The following is a 13,824-nucleotide window of genomic DNA, read 5'->3' as shown; positions in this document are numbered from 1 at the left end:
TACGAAATCTTTTGATGAGTTGAGTAGTGAGGAGTTTTTCATTACTGATGGTAGAGGATGCTTTTTTCTTACAGGTAAAGAACCTTTCCCACAAAATCCTAAGATCTCAGAATTTGACTTAGAATTTCAGAGCATAACATGGTCTGAGTAGTTGACCACAAACTTCTTCCTGATTAGTGGAAAGAATAAACAGAACAGCAGATGCCTGCTTTACTTCTGAGAAAAGTACAGTTTTCCCCATCCAGATAAAGATTAGGAATTCTCATCAGCAATTAGGGTTCTCGTTAACAGTTACCTATCTCCTTGTAAGTTACTCATCCGTCTCTATATTGCTCTGGCCACGTCTACATAAAACAGTTTTCTTCCTTTCCTGAGAATAGACAAGATTTGCTGTATCATATTGCCCTCTCTGGTCCTTGATCTAATAAAAGTCTCAATATCATCTGTTAGCCTCTGATTCCTCTGTTCATGCCCTTAGAAGTACTGAGAATAAATGACCGTTGAATGCCCAGTTATAAATGGGACATTTAGACCACCTCCTCCAACATTCAAAGAACACTGCAGATGAAAGATTATAAAGAATCTAAGAAGCAGGGAAAAGGGGTGGAGTAGGGTGGAACACTGACTTCCGGATATGACATTCGGTTTTACTCTCAAAGTCATGACGGTTATACTTACCTGCACAACGTAGGGCCAATAAGCATGCTGTCGTGGAGGGGACAGGCCTCATTAGTAGTTGATGGGGGACAGCATTCAGAATCAACTAAAACACAAGCTGCTAGATGTTTCTGTGAAGGATTTTTGATCTGATTATTTGAAGCAAGAAGACCCACCCTAAATCTGGGTGGCACTTTCTGGTGGCAGCCTGGCTAAAAGGACACGGAAGAAGGCACTTTTCTTTTTGCCTGCTTGTCCTCATTCCTTACAGCAAGTCCATCCATCCTGTTGCTGTAACCATTCTTCACTGATATTGGAACCTACTTCTTTAGTATTCCGACACAGACTGAAGACTACCATATCTCCAGGAATCTTCCTGGACTGAGCAACTAACTGATTCCCCATCTTTCTGGTGTGAGACAGCCATTGTTGGGCTGCCCAGACTTAAAGCATCTTTAAGCCAATCTAAAATATCTGCTTTCAATATATCAACTGACTTTTTATCGGTTCTGTTTCTTTACAAAACACTGACTAGCACAGGGAAGGAGGGAGAGATATTTTCATCAGTGGTATAACCTCTGGCAAGGTTCCCTGTTCTTGTAAACAAATGCTTACTGATGCTCCCCAAAGAAATTCATGAATGTGTGTGTGTGTGTGTGTGTGTGTGTGAGAGAGAGAGAGAGAGAGAGAGAGAGAGAGGGAGAGAGGGAGAGAGGGAGAGAGAACAACCAAGCAGACAAGGAAGGAAGGGAAGATGGGAGGAAAATAAAAGAGGGCTAGCTAGGAAGAGAAAGGAAGGGAATTATTGGATGAATGGACAAAACAGTAACAGAAGTGAATATGATGTAAATGCACTACACATGTATGGAAAGGTCATGATAAAACCATTATTATGTATAATTACCATATGATAATAGAAAAGACTAAAAGGAGTCTCCATGATGAATATATTTATGAATTTAGAGCTACACATAGGATGTTAAAACCAACACTAATTTATGAATTAAAAACTGAGACTGCTTAGCCTAATAGGTATTAAAGAAACATGAAAGTGTTCATTCAAAGAAAACATTGTTACATAAACCGAGTTCTGGGTGTTTTATGCTTCCAAGGGCTAAGTCTTAGATCTAAAGTGAAAGGACTTTATCAAAGCCTGTTTCAAGCACTTATTCTGGAGGAGTTACTTCATTTGGAAAATGAAAAGATGGCTCCTGCTGAATAATACTTGATGCCACGACGAGCCTGTCCAAAATCCTTCTGAAATGTCATTTTAAATAGAAGATGGGAAAAATGTCAAATTCCAATTATGAGAACTACACTCAGGGGGCAACTTTACATTTTAAGGTAAAAAGTCGAAATTCAATATGAAAATTCAGGAGGGGAAAATTGTGTGTTTTTTCCAGCTTTGCTTCTTAAAAGGTTCTATAATGTCTAGACAGATGTGAGCTGGCCATAAGATTTTGTTTAACATCAATAGCTTAAGATGATGTTAAAAATCCAAGACGGGGAGTAACTCAAAGACTATAAATAAAATCTTCAAATTCACAGAATATACTTTCCTGACAACTGTTAGGAAAATCACTACATTTGCTTGTGATATTTTCCACATCTGTAAAATACTTTGCCAGGAAGGATATTAATAAGGGCGAGTCTTGCTGTGAGATAAAGCGCTTTGTGACAAGCAGTGGAAATCTGGAATTTTAAAATCGAATTTTCCCTTAGACAGTAAATTAATATCTCACTTGAGACTGGGTCAGTTTTAAGTTGGCATAATCTAGCAATAGCTAAGTCAGAAATAAAGGGTCAGACCAATTGGGGCAGATACAAAATGTTCAATTGGAAGTGCTTCCATTTGCGACATTGAAGGAATTTGTAAAGCTTGAGATTTTTCCACAAGAATAATAAAAGCCTTGAGGTATGTGGCATAACTTGACTCCAAAACCACCGAGTCACACCTACTGGCTCTTCGGCTATGTAGAAACAAACGGAATTCAGACCAAATTCAAACTAATTCTCCTATGCGCACAGATGGCTAGAGTTTGCAGGTCACAGCTCCTGTAAAAGCTGGAGAGAGGAAGCACAGATGTTTATCCTGCAGTGAGGAAGTACACACTTCCCAGGGGACATTGCCAGTGGCGATACGTGGTGTCAAGTGACTCCAGGGAACCTTGCTTGCAGAGGTAAAGCAAGCACTTCCTGATTGGATGCTTGAATCCTTACTCAAAAGATGTTATAGTTATGGCAGCTATGGAGTTTGGAAAAGGCTGAGCAAGAAGGCAGAGTTAGGGCCTGGGATGCAACTCAGTTACAATATGCATAAGGCCCTGGATCTGATCCATGGAACAACAAAAACAACAGGGGATGGGGGAGAGATTCTTTCCTCCTCTTCCTGCTCTTCCTCCTCAGGAGGAATAAAGAAAGAGAAGAGAGGGAGGAAAAAGGAAGCTAGACTTAGTAACTGATGAAAAGGCTTATTTATTTATCTTTTTTAACAGTCTGGAATCTTCTATGAAAAGAAATGTCAATATACAAGTGAAGTCTGTTTCGTGTATTCCAAATGGCATCTGTGGTGAGCAGAGAAAAGGCTCCAGACAAAGACAGCCAAAGGCCTTCCAGGGTCCGCTGAGCATTTTGAAGTATGAGCCAGAGAAACAGCCCTTTGGACTTTGATTTGTGCTTTTCGGTACGCACGGTGGAGAGTGGGCGGGTGACATTTCGTGGATATTTTTGTATCCTTTTACAGTTCTCCGCTTTAAATGAGGGATAAATCTGAAGAAGTTGCATGCAACCCAAATTGTGGGGTTTGAAATATCTTCATGGAGCTGGCTGAATAAAGGGGGCAAGCAAGTGTTGTTTCTTATCGTCAGCCTCAGCCCAGCCTGTGAATGTCTCAGTGGGTTTCACTAAAGCCAGGTCCAGGTAACTTATTATAGTCAATACTTATATAGCCATTTCAGTTTTCAGGCAAGGTAAAATTGCTAATTACTTCTTTCAGTTTTTCTCTGAGGGTGAGTGGCTTCCATCACAAGTCCAATGTTATTTCTACATATGATTAACTGAGCCAGCCGCTGACTCAAAAGAAAACTAATTATTACTTTCCTGTCCTGATGCAGGGTATTAGAACATATAATTAGGTGAATTCAAAACCATCACAAATTGCCTGAGAAACTGGATTTCTGGCATTGGTAAGATTAGGATGTTCATTCTTTACCAGAAAAGTATGTGGAAGTATCACACAGAAAATGTTTACAGTTTGTGAGTGCACAGGAAGAGCAACCATAATACTAACAAGAAACAGTTACCGTCAATCAAATATGGCTACTTTCAGTGCTTCTATGGCTAACAAACATAGCATTCACATTTGCACATGGTTGAAAACTTCAAAAGATGAATAATGTTTGTGATATTTTAAAAATTATATGGAATTTAATGTCCATAAAGAAAGTTTTAATAGTGTAGTTATATTCCTGAATTCATATAACCTATACTCTTGTATGGTAAAAGCAGCAATGTATGGTTTTGATAGAAACTGTATGACTCATATTTAAAGTATTTACTATCTGGCTTTTTATTAGAAAAAGATTGCTGACATCTTGTATTTAACATATGAAGTGGTATGTATCCGAGCAATAAATAGAGTATAGCATTGAAAAACAATGTCCATATTTGATTTAAGTGAAATGCCAAAATATCGCAAAGTTACTGAACACTGAAATAATGTATACGTAAACATATAAGACATAATTAGTCATATCAAGATGACATATAAGTGATTTTTAAAAAGAAATATATTTGTTTGTGTTATTTAAATTTTTTCATGTAACATAGTTTGATCATACTCTTTTCCTTCCCTCCCATATCTTCCCTCCCTCCATACCCATCCAATCTTATGTTCTTTCTCTCTATCTAATGACAACAACAAGCAAATGAATACACAAATAAAATAATACAAAACAAAAAGTGCACAAAAAAACATGGAGTCCGTTTTAGGCTAGCCAGCTACTCCTGAAGAGTGGATGATACACCCAGGGACATTCCAGTGAAGAAAATTGATTTCCTTTTTCTGGCAAGTATCAATTGCAATAGCTTCTTGGTTAAGGATGGGACTTTGTATATATTTCCCCTTCTCAATGCTGGGGTTTTGCCTGGTTTGAATCTGTGCAGGTATTGTGTGTGCAGTCATAGTCTCTGTGTTCATATGTGTGCCCCTCCTGTTGTGTCTGGGAGATGGCGTTTCTTTGGATCATTCACCATCACTGGTAAGCTTGCTTCTTCTTCCTCACAGATCCCAAAGGAAGGAGGGGCTTGATAAAGACATCACCATCCCTGATTTCTCCAAGGTTTCTCACTCTCTGCACATTGCCCACTTATGAATGAATCTCTCTGTTAATTACCATCGTCTGCAAGAATAAGCTTCTCTGAAGAGAGCTGAATAACACACTGATCTATGGGTATAGCACTACGCTATTAGAAGTCATTTTATAGCAAGGCCCCTTTAGCCTAATAACAGCATTAGGTTTTCCCTTAGTCCTCTGGCCTGCCTAATCTCAGGTTCTTGCAATCTGAACAGTTATGGGTTCCGTCTTATGGAGTGGGCCTTAAATCAAAATGTTAAAAGTGGTTGGTTATTCCCTTAACATTTATACCAGTACTGCACCCATGTATCTCCAGGCAGCTCCCTGTCACCACAGGGAGTGGGATGTACTGTCACAGGGGACAGTGATGAGTGTGTTTTTCTCCTTTGATAGCATACAACCTTCTTTCCAGTACCCTATACACTTATCAGTAGGGGTGAAACTTCTAGTTAGGCACTAGCTTGATTTCCTCATGGCCCATGTTTATATCTTCAACAATAAGGCCTTACCATCAGGGTTGTTTTGTTTTGTTTTGTTTTTAGAATAATCGATAGTCTTTGTGATGTTCTGGGGGTAAGAGGTCTATGTGACTTCTTTGGCTAATGACACCACAGTGTAGGGATGCAACCCATTCCTCTGCTGAGGCTGTGTGTTACTATTTTTCCTGTTCTCAAGTCTGAAAGTTTTACTAGGGATCTTCCTGTGGGTTACAGAAGCAGTAAGTAAGTATAAGGAGAGGAAGACTGAGAGCAGGAAAAATAGTTCTTCTGGAGAAAGTTCACACCTTCGTATTGCTAGACTAATACCAAATAGTGAGCCCGGAAAACACAGAAATAATATGATACAGACTGAGTCTCGTGTATTTATGCATGCATGCATGTGCGTGTGCGTGCATGTGTGTAAAGAGAGAAAGGGAGAATATTTGGGATGGTTTGGAGAAAGGAAAGGAATAGGGTAAATGATATAATTATATGTTCAAAAAATGAAGAAAAAAAATTTAAAAATCAGGGAGCCTGGGAGGGTGGGCTGGGGTTTCATTGCTTCACTGAATTGGACTTTGGTACAATTGTTGCTTGGACTATGGTACATAGAAATACATGGCCAGCAAGTCCTCTTCTCTCTCTTGACATACCTTTATTGGACTGCACAACGATGTTTGTTATTACCTTCAAAATACCTCCTGTAGGGTGCTCAGCTTACCTCCATTTCTACTGACTTCAGCCACACTGCTCTCTGGAGACTGTTCATGGACCAGGTACTTATGGTACTTATTGGTCCAGCCTACAGTGACATGGAGAATACAGAGACCCACGACCTCAATGACCCCTGGGCTACTCCTGAGCTCAAGTTTAGAGGTAGGGTAACTTTCCCCAAATTCAGTCTAAGGGGAAGCTGAATACAATGAGTAATTGATACAATACCTGCCCCAGGACTTCCCTGTGAACTAAAATAACAAAATAAGTTTTGCCTTGCAGAGAATGAACGCTGTTTGGACCAACGTCAGAATTCATCACAGGAAAGGCAAGCGTCTACAAGTTCAGCAGACCCTGACAACGGCCCACTGCTAGGAGACCCAAATGTTTAAGGGCTAAGCTGTTCTAATACTTCATCTGCTTGCCTCCTCCTTGCCCTTCTTCCCCCTCCACCTCTTCTCTCTCGGTTTTGCTCCCTTATTCCCCATTTTTCTCGTCATACTGAACTTTGAATAGTATTTGACTGTGCCTTATTTAAAGATTTTATATGCTTTTATATCCCAGCTATAAATTTTTCCTTATTTTTTCACAATAGGGAAGTATTTCTTTCTTTTTTGTTCTTTTTTTTTTTTTCTTATCACACTCTCCTTCCCTTTGCTTCTGGTTTTTTGAGACAAGCTTTCTTTGTGGAACCTTGGACCTTCTGGACCTTGCTCTGTAGACCAGGAGATGTGCTTGTCTCTACCTCCTAAGTGCTGGGATTAGAGGCATGTCCTACCACCACCTGGCTTTCTTCTTTTTTTCCCTTTAAAATAACAATCTGTTTCTTCTTTTCCTTTTATTATTTTATTAACCCTACTTCCTCTCTTTCCCTTACCTCTTCTGTAATCTCACTCATTTGCTGTTTTTCATTAAATCTGAATAATTTTTAACTTCATGTAACAGTGTATGTTAATTTTGCCAGTTTCTGGTGTATAAGTATTGGCGATGTGTTTGTGGAATTTATTTAATTTTAATGTGTTTCTCTAACTAGGTTGGCTTGGTGGTGTTAGGAGAGCAATCTGTCTTCTTGTTTTGAGTGGTACTTTTGAGTGGGTTGAGTCCTCACGAGTAGGCTGCTCATTGTGAAGACTTCCAAATAAAACTGGAAGGGCGATCCAAATCAACAGATGCACAAATTGCAATGGCAGCACCGCAAAAAATACAAAAAGGCTAGGTTACTATACGTCCTCCAAATAATCCTTTGACTACTGTGGTGGTTTGAATATGTTTGGCCCAGGGAGTGGCACTATTAGGAGGTATGGCCTATTTGAAGTGGGTGTGGCCTATTTGGAGTAGGTGTGGTCTTACTGGGTATATATATATATATATACCCAGTAAGACCAGATGATGTAATAACAGCTGACTATGAAAGGAAATCCCAGAATCCAGTAGTTGCTCAGTCTACAAGGCTTGATGTCTCAGCTGGTATTCAGTATCTGCTCAGATCCCAAGGAAGAAGGCTCTAATGCCAGTGAAGGAGTGGACTTGCCAGTGAGAGTGAAGGCAAAGAGCAAAGGCTTCCTTCTCCCGTGTATGCAGGCTTCCAGCAGAAGGTGTCCTTCAGATTAGATCTGAGCTAAAGATCCACATTAAAAGTGTGTCTTCCTACCTCAAAGGTCTAGATCCAAAGTAGATCTTCCCACTTCAAATTAAGCAGAAATCCCTTGCAGGAATGCTCTCTATTTTATGGTTTTAGTTAATTCCAAATGTAGTCAAATTGACAACCAAGAATAGCCATCACAGTACACAAACAAGATAAGTACACAATAAGAAAACTATAAACCCATTTTCCTGTTGAACAAAGATGTAAAAACGCAGTAGTAGAGCACATAAACAGACCTCCAGTCCTTGTGTTTGCAAGGCCAATGCTTTACACACTGACCCATCTCCTCAGCCCTCTCTTGGTTTTATTATATAGTTGTAAAAGGTTGGCAAACAATAACTTTTGCTTGCCATCAAGATTTCTCCTTTTTGTGGTGATAAGGCTCAGATTGTGAGCTGCATAAAAGATTGCATGATAGGAGACGGAGAGTCTGACATTCCTAGCTTCCATTGCAGCTACAAGTGGCTGCTTAGCTGGTTTCAGTTCAAAGGAATCCAAGCTGAAGGGTCATGTGTCATCTCTGGGAATCAGTCCTCAGATGCAACACGTGCATACTTGCCGTTGCCCTTCACCTCTGTTTATCCTCATGCCTGAAGCCCAAAACGGTTTCTGGAGTCATCTCTGAGATTGAGTCCCTTCAGAATTCAACACTGAAGCACACTGTCTGCTTTGTTACTGTTCCAGCCCTGAACGGCCAAAAGGACTTATGCTTAACAGAGAAATAAGCTTCTATTTACACTGTTATTTAAACACTGTTATTTAGAAGTTTTTTTTCACACATATTTAAACTTAATCTTAAGTATATAGGCTTATGAATTTTGCTATAGTTCAGCCTTTTCACTTAGCACAATATCATCTTTTATCACTAGGTAATCATTGTAGCCATAATTTTTAATGACTGCTTACAACTTCATCTCATAAATATGTAACAATGTATATAAACAACTTATAATCATTTGATGTTTTACTTAAACTTGATTCATTTATTTAGTTCTAAAAGCACTCTGTATTCAATGTACCCATTACTACTTGAAAAGGTATATCAAGATGATTATTTTTTTTTTGTCTATCTATATGTTCGATGATACCATTCAATGATCTTTGTATCTCTCTCTCTCATTTTTTTATTTCTTTCTTTTACTGACTTTAACCTGTTTAAAGTTCTTATAGAATTGACTTATGAGTTACACACTGTATTCAATTAACTTACGTATTATTATGCCAGTACTCAATTTATTTTACTTATGATACCCATGAAATGACCTGAGGGCAAATATATTAAAATATTTATAACTCTATTTTTAAACTCTGACCAGTCTATTTTATTCATGTATTTTACAGCTGCAGATTTCTTTGTAGAGTGAGTCTGTCTTTGAAAAGCAATGCCCCAAACAGCGATGCGTTGCTTTCTGTCTAACTGGTATTTATGTCAAAGCCCCATCAAATCCATTGTTTCATTTGAATCCTGAATTGTACTATTATGACATCATTCAGATTAGCCACATTCAGCTTCTCAGCCTCCTCAGATTGAAAACCAGAGGATTTTCAAAATGAACTTGACTTTGCTTCACTGAAATTGTTCTGCAATGCTCCTGAGGAGACAGCTGTCAACTCCGTTGGCTACAGCCCCAGTGCTGGCTTGCGCTTACAGACAGGGTTCTGCAGTCAGGTCAGAGCCGTTAGCCTCATGCTAACTATGGTTGCAGCTGTCTTTGGTCATGCTGAGCATGGTCCAGCACCGTCATCTATCAGAGCACTGTGCTGTGCCTGCCTTAAAAGCAGATCCCTGTAAAGTAGGACAAGTAACTGAAGCTTTGTAATCGTTCAGTATGGGGCCTCAACTCTCATCTTAACTCGATGGGATGTGCTTGGGAGAGGCGAGAAGTGCTTGTAGGAACAATAAATCATGAGAGAGGCATTCTACAGAGTTTATTTTAGCTTTTGCTCCTGACAAGAGAGTGGCATGCCACACTCAGAGTTCAACGGGTCCTCCGAGCAGAAGTTCTTCTGTCCTTCAAAAGATTTCTCTACTAGTGAGGTACGATTCAAGTGTGACTGGACAAAAAATGTAAGCAATTTCTAAGATAATGATTTTTTTTCAGGGAAGCTTAAGTGGCCACTAGACCAGATGGAGGTTTTCTATAACTAAGCCGTATCTGTAGAAATGTGCTGTATAATGTTATAAAGAGGATTTAAAATGGAAATCTTCTAAGGTTAGGTATATAGATAGCCTTTATAAATCTCATATGAGTCAACTTTTATATCAAGGCAGTGTAAGACAGGAAAGGGAGCTAGGAGAGACAGTGGCAGGATTGGAAAGACTGTCATCGAGGACGTCTGCGAGACAGTCCTAACTTAGGTCAGGCTACCTGTACAAGAGATTTCATGGAGACAACAGTTAAACCACACAGCAGAGAGGTCATTCAAAATGACTTTCCCAGTTTGGTGCCATCGGAACACACTGCCACAAACACGAACACATGTGCAGGGGAGCACACTTTCCATGCTTCTTGGTTAGGAAAATGCCAGTAAGTGCATTTCCACACAGCGGGGCTTCTCTGAGCCTTCAGGAGAGCAAATACATTGGTTGTCTCCAAGAAAGGCTCTAGACTGCAGCAATTTCTCAAATGTATTTGGCACCTAGTGGGGGATTCTATTTCTATCTCCTAGAATATGGAATATGGAACATAGACTATATATAATACAATATAGAATAGAGAAGAATAGAGAATATAGAACATAGAATATAGAATATATATATGATTTAGAAGAAAATAGAATATGGAATTGGAATGTAGAATGTGGAACACAGAATGTGGAATGTAGACTATAGAATGTGGAATATAAAATATAGAACTTAGAATCTAGGAGAGCTCAGAAGAAGTGCATGTTATTTTGCCTTTGAGGGTGGCACAGAATGTGTGCCAGGAGGGTGAAGGAATTCTTCCTTCTCTATAGTACTTCAGGCAAGAAGTTTAGGTCTGAACTGCAGTGCCTACATGAGATATTATCTCCTTGTGAGAAACTGCAATAGCCTTTTTTTTTTTTTTTTTTTTTTTTTAGATTTATTTATTCATTATATGTAAGTACACTGTAGCTGTCTTCAGAGACTCCAGATGAGGGCATCAGATCTCATTACAGATGGTTGTGAGCCACCATGTGGTTGCTGGGAATTGAACTCAGGACCTTCAGAAGAACAGTCAGCACCCTTAACCACTGAGCCATCTCGCCAGCCCTGCAATAGCCTTTTAACATCCAAAGAGAAAAACTCATCTGGAATCAGGGGGAAAGAACTAAGAATTCCATTACAAAGTTGCTAATTCACTCCGTTTGTAAAACCGTAGCATTTTAAACCTGAGAAAGATCTGAAAAGAACCCCACTTTAGCCAATTCTCGGACTTTACAATGAGAAAATTGAGTGGTTTGCCCAAGGTCATCCAATTAGTGGGAAGTCTAACGAAAGGCAAGACCTAGTTGTGATAACAGTCCTATCATGTTCTCATAAACCCTGCACAGCAGGCCACTTAGGGTTTTTTTTTTTTAAGCACATAAAAGGAAAACATGAAAGGTCTTCCTTTGCTAACCCTTCACCAAGCTCTCCTCTCAGAGATGACAGCTTCTGTTGCTTTTCCCTTTGGGAGTAAACGTGCACTATCCAACTAAGTTCCACGCTCGACTACTTCCCTATCAACCTTAGTCAGGACTCAGTAATCACTGACCATGTGCTGGCCTTGCACAATCTGAGTCTGCCTTCAAAGTGCTCAGTTGGTGAAGGACATAGCAGAGTCTGTGACAGGTGCCATGTCATAAGCTTAAGGAACTCAAGGTACCCCATGGCTTGAATTGTGAGAAATCAGGAGGTGAGGGGCTGTGTTTTCTAGGAGGTATAAAACCTTTAATGAGAGACTTTCAAAATGAAGTTCATTTTTATTTTTGTATATGTGTCTATGTGAGTGTATACCACTGTGTTTCCCCTTCAGAGAAGAAGAGGGGGCCGATTCCCTGGAACTAGTTACTGGTGATTGTGAGCAGCCCACGGATGCTGAAAAACAAACTCATGTCCTCTGGAAGAGCAGCGAGTGCATCTAACCACTGAGCTATCTCTCTAGACCCTTAAATAAAAATCTAAAACTCAAGGGGTAAAGCAGACAGATAACATTACGTGGTTGTGAAAACAGCAAGCAGAAGCACAGTGCAACGAAGTGTGGTAGAGAGCAAGGCAGGGAAACAGGTTTAAGAATACAGAGGCATCACTTCAGTATACCTCCATGAAGATATGGGGCCCACACAGTTACAAAAGCTCAAACTGGAAGTGACGTGGTGATGGGATTAGAACGAAAGAAGAGAGGCTATAGAGATGGTTCCAAAGTGTTGGATTAATTGTTAACGGTACTCAAACTGCCCCTCCGCTGGCAGCACACGTTCCTCCACCGCCACCCGCCAAAATGCTCTGAATTCTCAAATGAAAGACATACACATGCAGCCTTATTTTTAGTATCTCCTAAGCAGCTCAATGACTGGGCCACTCCCAAACTTCCACGTTGTTAATGCCTCCCCTCCAATACTCTTGAATTATTACTTACTAAAATCTATATTCCATCTTTGCTACCCCAGACCCAATCTGGGGAGGGGACCCTGGGGCTGCTCTTCCTGAGCTCTTACATGGCTCTATGCTTTCTCTTATCAGCTCTCAAACCACGTCCTCCTGCTTTCCCTGGCAGGGCAAGATGGCGATTCTCCTTCCCGAGATTCCCTTGCCCGGAACATCTAAAGTCCCGCCTCTGTCTCTCTGTCATTGGCTGCCGGCAAATTTATTTACCAATTAGAGCCAACTGGGGGCAGTGACCCGTGGCATCTCATGTACAGATGGGCAAACCCACAACACCAAGGAGCACATGAGGAGAACCTGACAGGGAATGCAAAAGTTCCAAGGAGGTCACGAGCTAACAAGAACGGAAGCAAGGGGCCTCTCCTTCAAAGACAGATGATCGGCCAGCAGAGATGAAAGTGAGCATGGAGACTGGACTGGCTGAGGCATATTTTGGAGGTGATTTTATAGGAATTGCCGTTAGGCTAGGGTCTATGGGTACAGACAAGGTAAAGAACTGGTGACGACCTCTAAGGACTTGGTGGAATCCTGTTCTGAGCTATAGAGACAGGGGAGGCACGCTAGTAGCAGGAAAACTGTCCTGCACATGTAAAGTGTGACATTCAAGAGAATGGCAAGTTGACCGTTGGAGACGTAAATGTCAAGAGCAGAGATCCGGGGGATGAAAATGTTACTATAGAAAGCCTCGGCATATAGCACAGCTACTGTCTTTAAGGCATGGAACATGCACGTTTTCCTCTGTAAAGGATACAGAGAAAAAAAGACGAGGCTCAAAATACATACTGTTGAAGGCAGGAAAGAAAGCCATCAAGAAGATCCAAGAATGGTCCGAGATATGGATTTAAAATGGTTTACTGAAAGTGTGGTCTAGCGACTCAGAGATGAGAAAGGAACTGCTGATTAAAGAAAAGGGAGATTGGAAAATACAGAAGAAAGAAGTAGTTCAGCGGGGAAGACTAGTGGTGGGTGGAGTCACGGAAGCAAGAGAGGCAGGAAGCTGAGAGCTTTTCCTCCAAAGAAGCTGTGCTTTCCTGGATTGTAAGGCCTGTTTGAGAGGTCCAGGGTGTCTGCCCCTGTAAGCCAGCTGATCTCCGAGGGCTTGAAGATCATGGCTGGGCTTTTTCCCTCTGCTGTTTTGGAGGCTGAATGTTGAAGGTCTTCCAGCCCTCTTTGCTTGGCACTTTTCTTCTGCTTGGTTATTCTAGCAGTGGCGATTCACGCTCCATTTTCCACTTCATTAGCTTGGGTTTTCACTCCCAACATTTCCATCTCCCCCCACCCCCACCCCTACCCACCCAAGATCTCAGTTCTTTGCTGACATTTCCCTCAACGCTGCTCTCCTGCTGTGCTGTGTTGCTGACCGCC

The 13,824-nt window shown here is 40.7% G+C and overlaps 1 long non-coding RNA gene across 3 annotated transcripts; it reads left to right on the top strand.

Annotated features, from left to right (window-relative positions):
• Window positions 1-2,798: 2,798 nt before the first annotated feature.
• On the top strand, window positions 2,799-6,988 carry Gm35317. 3 transcript variants are annotated; one of them, XR_866498.2, is made up of 5 exons: window positions 2,799-2,837; window positions 3,153-3,293; window positions 3,401-4,916; window positions 6,199-6,367; window positions 6,488-6,988. It is a non-coding gene; the product is annotated as a predicted gene, 35317 (long non-coding RNA). The 3 variants fall into 3 exon arrangements; XR_866499.2 differs by having other exon boundaries at window positions 3,153-4,916; window positions 6,234-6,367; XR_866497.2 differs by having other exon boundaries at window positions 3,153-4,916.
• Window positions 6,989-13,824: the final 6,836 nt, after the last annotated feature.

Source organism: Mus musculus, chromosome 2, assembly GCF_000001635.26.
Source record: "Mus musculus strain C57BL/6J chromosome 2, GRCm38.p6 C57BL/6J".
In the NCBI taxonomy this organism is placed as follows: domain Eukaryota; kingdom Metazoa; phylum Chordata; class Mammalia; order Rodentia; family Muridae; genus Mus; species Mus musculus.
Note: the sequence above shows the minus strand (reverse complement) of the source record. Positions and strands in the feature narration are given on the sequence as shown.